Genomic DNA, 11,015 nt, shown 5'->3' with positions numbered 1-11,015 from the left:
GTTGTTTTAAACTGTAATGCTAGATAAATGAGAACTGCTTATTATAACTATTGATCCATTGCTATTTATACAAAATTTTGTTACGAAATTTATTTATTTTTATAATTTTTCTTATTTTTAACTTATCGCGCTTCCGCAATAAGGTCTTGCGTAAACTCATTCATTGAAAAATCAGTTTAATGTTATACTATATTATCAGTAACTGGAAACATTACAGTGGTAAATTGTTGTAACCTTTATTTATCACTTTTTGCCCTTTATGTAATAAACTGACCCATGCACTGTGGGCCAGAAGACCATGATCTTTGATCAAAAGTCAAAAATTAAATTTTCAACTAAAATATGTGTAGGCAGTTTTAATATAGCCCAAATTAAGTATTCATAATCATTCCAAACATTATAATTTACTTTTTGGACAGACAAAAGTACAATGTAATGAAAAATATGTTAAAATTTTTTTTTAAATGTAATTTTTACATTTTTATTTCTGAAATATGTATAGGAGTTTCACCTTACTGTTACGTTTTAATCAGAGTAATTAGTCTGAAACTATAATACGATTTTTCAATTTGTTGGATTAGTTAATATTCTTGACAAACTTATAGTTTATATCTTATCATTTCACATTTTACAATGTTTGAATCACTTTCGAAACTTATCTCCAAAAAGTTCCACAAGGTAATTAGCTAAACTTTTTTTGTTGTCTTCTTTGACGTTTCTTCTTTCGAAAAAACCTGCCCGTATTGCGAAGGTGGACTAAATATACCGAAAAACAAAAATTATGTTTTTTTTTCATGTTTTCGCTTTATTTTGTAATATTACTTCGGAATTATAATTTGCTTTTCATTTTTAATATAAAATTACGAAAATTATTATATTTTCATTGCTATATTTAATTATTTAAACGTACTTTATTATTCTTTTTATTTTTCCTCGCCATATTTCAACCGCCATTCTTTTGTGGGTATTGTTAGTGTGCATGAAAATTTCAACTATGAATTTAATTTACCTGCACATAAAAACCCCTAAATAAAAACCCCCAAATTTTGAAACAAATTTTATCGAAATACTAATTTTGGCCACGAAACCTTGGATACTGGCCCACTGTGCCATGTTGTCATTCAAGTTGAACCACAGTATCGTGCTCATGTGAACCCCAATATCGTGTATAAAAGTTTAGAAAGTGCGATAATATTGTTAAATTATGCTCCATATCAAGGTTAGTGCAAAAAGGCAAGGTATATAAGATTATAAATTATGGAAAAATTAAAAATTTCTTAAGGAGAATATTAGTGTGTGCATATAAAATATAAAAGATAAAACTCATAACTTCGTTTTTTGTTTCTATCAGCTCAATATCTACAGTTCGTTTCACTGGAAATAATCAAAACAATTTAAACTGATTATGCAAGACGTTTTTTTAATTAATGTGGGATTAAAATCAGTTTAGACGAAATATATATGACTTGTTAATTCGAAATAGAGTGTAGTCAGACCTATTCGAATGCAAAAACTTGCAGGTGGCAGCAAGAATAGTGCCAAGTCTTGACTCATCAAAAACACTTTTCTCTATCTCAGTTTCGAATTTTACAATGGGTAAGAGAAAAAGGGATGCTAAAAGAACCACGTGACCTTGTGCCATTCCATCCGACTGTTCCTCTGGGTTATTGTTTCAGTTTGTTTGTTTTATTGTTTTCTTTTCCACAAGACTGTGATCCAGAACATCTTTAGCTCATCTTCTGTTCTAAACACCTCTCTTCGTATTCGATTTCATAAAGTTTTGGATTTGGTTTTATTGATATCGTTGAAGGTAGGTGGATATCATTTTTAATTGTTCGACGTATTTATTGCCGTGCATGAATGATGGTCTTAATAAATTGTTTCTGTATTTTAATACACGTAATGCTACTCTGTTCTTTTGTTTAAATTTCCCATATATGCATTTTTTAAAAATAAAAATTGAATATATACTTTTTCTTGAAATTTGTATATAAGTATTTAATATAAATTTTGTAGCAAAAATATTGTCTTTCTTTCATATTTTTAAATTTTTTTTTAAAAAAAATATTAAGATTAAAACTAATGTTTTTGGAAAGCATTTTGAGAAAAACTAAGATAATTATTTTTTTTGGGATAATGTTTTGAAAAAAGTTAAAATTAAAACTAATATTTTGGATAATATTTTGAATAGTTACTTATTATTAATTTATTTCATACCGAGTCAATTAACGAAGCATGTTCGTATTTTTAAGAAACTTCTTTTAGAAATTTATTTTTTCGTAGGAAGTCAAATTTATATCTTACTAACAGCTTAGCCCGGGGTCTTTATTATTATTTTAAGATTTTAGAATTATTTTAATTTTAATTTCATTTTGATTTGACTTTCTTATTTATAAGCAATAGTATAAAAAATCTATTTTATAATTTGTCCTCACTAAGTACTTATACGAAAAAATATTATTTTATAATATTTCCATCTAAATAAGTTTACGTATATCCTTAAAATAAAGTTAAAAATAAACATAAAAAGTAGTAAATTTGTTCAATAATGGTTAGTTCACTTTTGTTTAGCATTCATAAAAAATTCCACACTGATTGAAAATTTATCGTAAACTTCCTATCTCCCTTACGTTACTTAATAGGTGATGTCTATAATAGGGAATGATATTGATTAGGTCGCAAAAAATGATATATATTTCTATAAAGATAATTTTAAAACAAGTATAATAATAAGGGAGTATGTCTCTCTTCCTAACTAATTTGAAAAGCATCATTACAAGGAAGAGAATTTGTCTATTGATATAAGTAATCGAACAATCTTCAGTAATGTGTTAAGGCAACGGTATTATTTCTTACGCTACTTGTTTAGATATCTTAGCCTCACATGGATTTGTTAAAGGAAGGGAAAGAAAATTGAAGTTATTGATTGCTGCATTATAAATTATAGATTTACAAAATTTTAAATATTTACTTATAGATTAATTCACATGCGTTCACTGATTCATATATACGTCAGTTCTCTTATGCACTAAAAAGCTGATAAATTGATTAGTTTTTCAGCTGATTAGACCATTTTCTGATTTTTGCTTCAATTAGATGATTAGATTATTTACTCCTGATCATCTTTTCTTTTTTCTTTCCTATAAAAAATCTTAGTGACATTTGTTCTGTTGACGAAAGGTCTTTAAAAATGGATCATTCAATAAAAAAAGAAAGTAATCATCCTTTTTTTCTGATATTAAGACTTATAAAATTAAACAGTTAAAGGTTAAAATTTGCTGTCGAGTAGTTTTGTGGTAACAGTGTGCGAACATCGCTATTCTAATTAGCTCAAGATGTGCAGTTAATTTGTTTTATGACAAACTTTTAACTATGAAACTTCACTTTGAGCTGTTAATTATCTACACTTAGTTCTAGTTATTAACTGTGGGATTAACTGGAAAGCATGGATTAATTTCATGAAGAAGCTGAGAGGATGTGTGAGAAATGGCCATTAGAAATACTTTCGTATTTTACCCAGCAGTCAAACTGGTTTTGATAATTTTTAATTCGTCTTCTTCGATTAAGATAAAATTAAATGTATTGTGGATAGCAGATTATTATTCAAATGAGAAAAAAGAAAAATGTTATTAATATCTGACATTTCCTTACTGAAAAAAAAAAGAGTTGCCGGCTGATATTTGAAATATTTCTAATAATATCTTTCATTTGTTCTCTGTTTCCTTAGATTATAAACATATTTTTTCTTTTAATACCGATTTCTTCACTGATTCATCAGATTTTTATAGCATTACTCATTTTGAATGATAAAATAGTTTGTAACATTTATTTCATAAAATTGTCAACTTTATTCTAAAAATAATGTAAATATTTGGTAAAATAACCATTTAGATTCTGAAAATAAACATTAAGGGTGATCACTGTAGAATAACCTGCAATATACATGAAATTATTGTTATCACTGATAGTAAAACTGAGAATAAAAAAATGAATGAGACTAACTGATAGTAAAAATAGAATGTATCTGACAGTAAAAAAATGAATGAGAACCACTATTCTACTTTTCATGGCATGCTAAGTAAAATTTTATAATCAACTGTTTGCGATAATAATGATTAAGAAATCGTAAATGCTTTTATCTCAACTAGGCAAATTTATTCGGAAATAATAAATCTTGTACTTATTTATAACGGTATACTCTAAATGATTTTATGTACGTATACGGGCTTGCTACTCAATACGAAGAACAACATATAAGCACAAGACAAGACAAATAGATTAACAGATTGTAAGAACTAGAGAAAGACAGCACAAAAAAATTCTGTTAATGGAAAAAAAAATGGTTTTTGTGAGCTTATTGTTAAGGAAATAAAAGTATTTATCTGTATGAGCACAGAGCCGTTACATTAGGTAAAGTTATTCTTAGATCTGTTTTTATGAAAATAATTTCCACAAAATTATAAATTTAGTAAGCATAAATTAAAAGTATATGCAATGTAAAACATTTATAGCTTAACTAGAGAACTCAATCTAAAATACGGAACAGCTCGGAGCATAAAAATATTTAATATTTGCAAGCTGTGGAAAAATATAAAAATATGAAAATTATGCAAATTATATTTTCAGAGTACATCGTAGCTAAATGACGCTTTTAAAATCACTCTTGTGAAATGTTAGTAGTTTGAGATTTATTAGCTTATCGATTACTTAAGTGAGATATATTAGGAAATATATTATTTCCAATTTCACTGAATATTCTATTTACGGTATTTTCGAAAGCACTTTATTGCGACACTTTATAGCTCGAAATATGTTATCACTAATTTTTGTGGGTTTGTGCATTATAAATTTTCAAAAGTTGAGAAATAATTTTATACGTTTGATTTTGAATTAGTTCTAAAATGAAATGTTTCAAAACTTGAAATAATTTAATAATTTTAGGACTTATAATTTATCTTAAAATGAGTTGATAGGTTAGTTGTTATTAAAGGACTTGTTAGATATTTTTATTAATTATTTGAAATGGAATAACAAACAAACTTCAATATAAAAGGTTTGTTTCACGAAGTGCATGGAGAAAAAAAATTATGGTAAAACTACATTATTGAATGGTAACTACATTTCTGGTAAAAAACAAACAAGCAATAATTCTAGTATGAAATTATAAGTATCTTATACGGTATTTAAACCATTCATTTGATAATTTTTCCGGTCATATGGTAACGGCTTACCGATGATTCTGATTACTTAAAATATTTTTCTAATTATCATACATTTAGTTAAAAATACAAATAATTGGTTTTTACACCATGTAACCAAATAATTGGTTTTTACACCATGTTCTTCCATTATCGTGGAAAAATAACCAAATTTTACCACATTTAGCAAATTTTATCCCATATATAAAACCATAGTTTATTGTTAATTTTACCAAAAATCTTCACCAAAGTGCTTCGGTGAAAATTACCAATCTTTTGTTGTTCACATAGAGACAAAAACGTGGTAAAATTGACCATATTTTGGCAAGTTTGACCATATTTTTTTTCTTCGTGTGATAATAATTACGATAGCCGCAACTAATTCTGAATTCTTTTGCTATTTATATGCTCTAAATATTCACTTCTTATGCAACATAATTTTTTATATAAATAAAATTGATCTACTAATAGTTTTCAGGTTATCCGAAACAATAAATTTACAGGCAAAAACATTATTAGTTTTGCGAACGCTATTAGTTATTTCCGTACGCAGTATCTTTATACTTCTCAGATAAGAGAATGCTGTTTTGTTACAGAAGTATTTCATAAAAATATACGAAAATACTTAATACTTTAATGCATAAAAATTATTTTAACGATATATAAATAAATTTAATATACTATAAAATAATTTTTTTATCTAATTTTTATTAAAATACTTGGGAGATTCCGTGCTATACTTTTACAGACATGTATAAAAATATTAAATTGCTTTATCTAAAAGTCCTTCACGCAACAAAAAATTGTCATATATATTGAAGTCCTTTGTTAAGGAGTGTTTGTTAATTTGTTGTTTTTTATGGGATTACATTGGCTCAGTTAAATTCGTTAATGTCCAAAATTGGTTCATTTTGTATGAAAAATATTTTTTAAAGTTATATATATAGAAACGTTTTGCTATCATTTATGTTAATTCCTGTCCCTTAATGGAATTATATTTAAATTTACTCTGAAATTTTTCTCAGAAATAAATCTAAACTTAATTAAAATCTATTAATCTGTGCGTGAATCTGTGAGTAAATCTTAGAAATTACTTTGAAAATTTACTCAGGAAGAAATTTAAACTTAATTTAACTTAAAGTATATTAATCTGTGCGTAAATCTTAGATCTGTTTTTCGCTTCCACCTTCTGAGAATTTCCCTGAAACTATCAAATAGTTTCAAAATTTTAATATTAAACTAAAAAACACAACCTAATTATTTAGTGATAATCTATAGAAGTATTAAAAATAAAATAAAACATGATATTAAAGTTAAATAATAATTAATAAGAAATGATACACCATAATAATAATAATAATAACAACAACAGATAAGGGCCGAGATAGCTTGGTCGGTAGGGCACTGAGTCCATGTCCGAGAGTTCCTGGGTTCGAACCCTGCCAGCCGAAGATTCTCCGTGTAGTAAATGGTGACTGATGCACGTTATATCTGTCGAGTCGCATAGTCCTCCATGTTCCTATAACAAATCAATACCTCTGGGGGGTGCCACAATGGAGATCGATCGTTCTCTGATTCAGGACAAAATTGCGATCTGTGGATGAATGAATGGGTGTATAAATGGATCCGCCCTATAAACGGGTGAGACGAATGTGTGTGGCAGAAGTCGAATTCTTGGCCAGAGATGGCGCTACTGGAAAACAAGAGCAATCGCACCCCTCTGCCTAAACAGGCATACAACAACAACAACAACAACAACAGAATCAAACCAAAGTTGAAAAATTTAGAAGTTTTAGCTTTTAGAAATATTAGCATCTGAGCCTATATTGCGAAAATATTCCGGATCAAATTGCGGTATAATATACCGGCTCTTTAGGTGCATTATTCGTAAAATACCTTTTTACCGTAATATTCTATACCATAATATCTCCATTAATAATTATTTAATTATAGCGATTCAGTTATTTCACGGTTATTATTGCAGTAAAAATTACGGTATATCAGGTTTTTTTTTGTCCCATAACATGTTTCGATAATATTGGATTTTATGGTAAAAAGTACCGATATCCTGAATGCTGCTACTTTTTACTGTAATTTGATTCTGATTTCTTTTTTATCATGCAAGATATTAATATGCAATTTGAAACTATTTTCTTTGAAGAAAAGATCTAACAATTTGTTCTTTACGAATCCAATGAATTTAAAATACAATTGATATTTTTTGTATAATGTATGATATTAATCATATAGTTTCTTGAAATAAATGGTATTTGAAATTTTCCTACGAGTAAAGTATTTTTGCTTTAAGTTTATCTAATGTCATTCTTTCGTATAAAATTCTGACATTTTGTACGAAAAGATAGGTATAAGTTTGAGGAAATGGAAAAGCTAAATGAAATGTTTCTAATCCACATGTACTTAGGAAGTTATTTATTCTGTAAAGTAATTGAAACTCGAAAAATAATTAGAACTGTTAAAGCATTTGAATCTGCTCGTAGTGTAGTATATAGTGATATTTTGTATATTCTAAGAAAGAAGAACTTCTAATTACTTCACGTGATTTATACTGATGTTAAATTAAAATTAATGAAAGCCTTTTTAAATATTAAAAATACATAGGATCAAGAAAGGAGTAAAGTAGAAAAATTCTATCGCTTGCATGAAACTTTTTTTTTATTTTGCGTATAAAGTTAAAGCATACATTTTAGTTTCTAATAAACTTTAGAGCATGTTATGTTTGTTTTATGAGTAGCTTATTTATTAATAGTAATTTTTAATAATTTTATTTATAACAATTTTAAATAATATTATTACTAAGAATGTTTAAGAAAATTTTTAACAACAAATATTTGTGATTATTATTAGAAATTATTATAATTTTAAAATGAACATTTAATTGGTCAAAATCAATTTAATTGCTTTATTTAGTTATTATTAATGAAGGCCCGTTATTTTTAAAGATAAACAAATAATCACATCTGCGTCTACTCACTAACCAAAATTGCGTTTTTTAAAAAAGGACTGTGCTCTGCGAGCAAACGTGAAAATTTTTCAACATTTTTTCTTCATGTAGGGAAAAACAGTGTAGGGAATACCAGACAATTTACCTTTAAAAAAATAACAATAGTGAAAAAAATACAAAATTCGAATGACAATTTTTAATAACAACCGGCCAATGTTTTAAATTCTTTTACAATAAACATTGGATTCGGTATCTTTGGTTTTTATTACTGTTAATAATGAATGATTAGATATATTGACTGTAACTTATATATTTCTAAGTTGATTCCCTGAAATTTATTATAATGTTTTCTGACTTGGTGTTTTATTTAATTGGCCATTCCTTAGATAACAGGTCAAACGTTCCGGAAGTCGCCCAGAGAATTTTTCAGAATTCTGTGTTGTTGTTGTTGGCGTATGCCTGTTCAGGCAGAGGGGGTTGTTCTTTTTTTCCAATGGCGCCATCTATGGCCAAGAATTCGACTTCTGCCACGCCATACGTCACACCCGTTTATAGGGCGTACCCATTCATACATCCATTCATTCATCCACAGATCGTAATATTGACCTGAATCAGAGAACGATCGACCAAAATCGATAGATCAGACTATCTGAATTACGTGATTCCTTTTATTTTCAATGAAATATATCTATGCCAGATACTTTATTTACTACTTTCGGCTCAACTTGGCTTAACTCTTCAATTCGAAATGTTATTATCGGCTTCATATCTCATTGAAAGAGCCTTAAATATTATTTTTAAAGAAATGTTTTACCTTTGAGAAAAACTTCATATAACAAAAAAAAAATTCTTATCATAAGCTTTCTTACGCAAAACTATTTAAATGAAATTTGGAATAAATTATTAGCAATTCATATTCATCATACTTTTAAGATATAAACAAAGAGAAGGATATTAGGGTATTAAAAATAATCTCAAAATATGCTAACATAATAAACTGAGGTATATTTGATCATTAATTAAAAAGCTCAAAGATTGTTAAATATTGCTAAGTATTGTTGATAATAAAAAAGAACATAAGCAAATGAAGTGGGATTAATGTCTAATACCTAGAAGCTTTAAGTTTGATTGAATATTTTCTGTATACTCTCAGTAACTATTCTATATAAATAATATACATAGAATTATTTTTTAATGATTTTTCTAATATTCATAAATTTTTTTTGCATCTTTACCTTAAAAAGTCGGGCATTGCTTTTTGCTTGAGTTCTTCATTTGCATTTCAAATATATTCTACCATAATCTGTGGTTAAGGAAATAAAATTTTATTGTTTTAAAGACTAGGTATTTAGATTTTAATTGTATGAAGGTTTATACGCAATTTATAATTTTCAGTCAAATATGGCTCTTGATTATTTTAAGAGAAGCTTATCTTAATTTAGAAAATTCAAAATTAAAACAGAATTTCAACTTTTTACTCTAGTTAATCTTCATTCAGATAAATAAAATATTTGATATGATTTAAATAATAAGCTTCTGTAGTATATTTGTAACAATATGAGTTAATTAAGAATTTGATTACCACGAAATATTTAATATTTTTATTTACAAGGTATTCGAAGTGTCACTCGCCAATTAGGCTGAATTTTCTTTTCACACGCCAGCTTGTTACTACCTGAAATCATATATAAAATTATTTTGTCTATTTTGAAGTAATTAGTTATAAATTATTAAAAATTATAATTTTTATCTTAAATATGCCACCAAATTTAATTCATTTCGCAGTTGAAATAGTTCTGTGGCTGCAGAAGCTTATATGAATTTCTTCTTAATTGGAAACTATTATAACTAATATTTGCGCTTTAAAAGGCTAAATAAAAAAAGAGGAAGTTTTAAAGCTAGCTTATAAATTCTATTGTTTTGAGTAGCGAATTCACAGTTCAGCATTTTAAGAATGTTTCTTTTATAATAACAACTTATTAGCTAAATTCGGTCTTTAACGCGAAATCATTTGAAGTCAATTTTTTTAAGTATCTTAAAAGTGAGTCTTCCAATTAAATACCTTCAAGTGACATTCGTAGGTAAATCGTGGCATTTGTCGATTTAGAAGCCAATCAGGTTCGACACACACATCCAACGTCACATACAGGTATCCGATTAAATCTGATTTAAATCACATGGTTAGGCACATGGTACCCAATTTTATTATTTATTACAAATTGAAAGAAAATTCTACATTTCTTTATAATTTTTTTGCCTAAGCTTTTTTTTTTTTTTTTGAATAATTTATATCTCCGCAACTAAAGTGACGGGGACAAAAACTTTATGTATATTATTTTGAAACTGAAAAAACTAAGTTTATGAAAAAAATTCACTATGATTAGCAGTACTTTTTCTTCGATAAATAAAACCTCAAGTAATTACTTCTAAATGATTAGCAATGATTTCAGTAGTATTGGTTTCTTTGTTACAAAACTTATTTTTTAATTAAAACAGAAGCTGAACTTCAGTTAGAAAAATCGCGGTTCTCTCTTAATGAAGCGTTTAAATCAGTCAGAGCTCAGCATTCTTTCTTCATTGAGGAAGTTCAAGAGAGTGAATTCCGTTCTTTTATTAGAGTCGAAAAGAAGTGAAATGAAGAGGGGATATTGTTTTCCAAAGAGACCTTGATGCCATTCTCTAAGTCCTAATGTTATATATAGAATCGTTTGGAAACAGTAGTGTTTCTTAAGCTAGGGTAATTGAGAATGATTTCTAGCCTTTATTTGTTGTTTTCATTACTTTTTTGGCTAAATTCTTTTTAAAATCAGTATTCAAAAGTGAATCAGTATAACGCGTGTAAATAAACACAACAT

General features: G+C 27.1%; 1 protein-coding gene across 2 annotated transcripts in view; it reads left to right on the top strand.

Annotated features, from left to right (window-relative positions):
* Positions 1 to 1,582: 1,582 nt before the first annotated feature.
* LOC107438117 (uncharacterized) overlaps positions 1,583 to 11,015 on the top strand; it is a 51,685-nt gene continuing 42,252 nt past the window's right edge. Inside the window, exon 1 of one of the 2 annotated variants that reach the window (XM_043055039.3) lies at positions 1,583 to 1,810. The gene's annotated coding sequence lies outside the window, so the exon portion shown is untranslated. The remainder of the gene's footprint in view (positions 1,811 to 11,015) is intronic. The other variant, XM_043055040.3, reaches the window with a different exon arrangement.

Source organism: Parasteatoda tepidariorum, chromosome 6 (assembly GCF_982258835.1).
Source record: "Parasteatoda tepidariorum strain Cologne lab strain chromosome 6, Ptep-v5.0, whole genome shotgun sequence".
NCBI classification, from domain to species: domain Eukaryota; kingdom Metazoa; phylum Arthropoda; class Arachnida; order Araneae; family Theridiidae; genus Parasteatoda; species Parasteatoda tepidariorum.
The sequence above is the reverse complement of the archived record's forward strand: the minus strand, read 5'-3'. Positions and strand labels throughout refer to the sequence as shown.